The sequence below is a fragment of the Sinocyclocheilus anshuiensis genome, unplaced genomic scaffold (genome assembly GCF_001515605.1).
Source record: "Sinocyclocheilus anshuiensis isolate Anshui unplaced genomic scaffold, SAMN03320099.WGS_v1.1 scaffold294, whole genome shotgun sequence".
NCBI classification, from domain to species: domain Eukaryota; kingdom Metazoa; phylum Chordata; class Actinopteri; order Cypriniformes; family Cyprinidae; genus Sinocyclocheilus; species Sinocyclocheilus anshuiensis.
The window spans coordinates 29,130-29,818 of NW_015544130.1; positions in this window are offsets into that span (position 1 = coordinate 29,130).

The following is a 689-nucleotide window of genomic DNA, read 5'->3' on the forward strand; positions in this document are numbered from 1 at the left end:
CATTCAAAAAACACTATTCCTACTAGGGCTGGGTAAAAAATATGATATCTCGATTTTAATCGATTCTCCTTTTTACGAAACGATATCGATTCTTAAATCTCAAGAATCGATTAGTCTAGCCTGTTTTCAGTTTAATGGATGCAACACTGAAGCGCACCTCCCATCCAATAAATCGCAATAAGCATTTTGCATTGACACTTTAAATATGAAACAAAGTCTCAGATTTCAATCTATGTCCATTGTATTTCAGTATTTAAACAATAAATGCCGTTTTGGCGCTGTTTAATCTGGAGTGACAGACAGAGCCAGTGTAGTGCCGAAATTTGCACCCTGCCAAATTATGCACCCCCTAGTATTGGTAGGTTTAGGAGTAGGTGTGGGGGAGGGGTTAGGATTAGGCAATCAGGTAGCGATTTCAACGAGGGGGTGCATAATCTGGCAGGGGTGCAGAATTCGACACTACACCGGCAGAACAACAACGCGCTACATGTTTCTTTTCCCCTAATTTTTTTTTCCAATTGACGGAAATCCGTCGTAGCGACGGAAAACTTTAATCCCTGCATAAACAAAATGTATTTCAAATTTAATTCAAGCACTTTCAAGGACCTATGTTTGTTTTCAAGTACTTTCCAGGCCTTGAATCCATATGTCTGAAATTCAAGTACTTTCAAGAAGCGTGGGAACCCTGA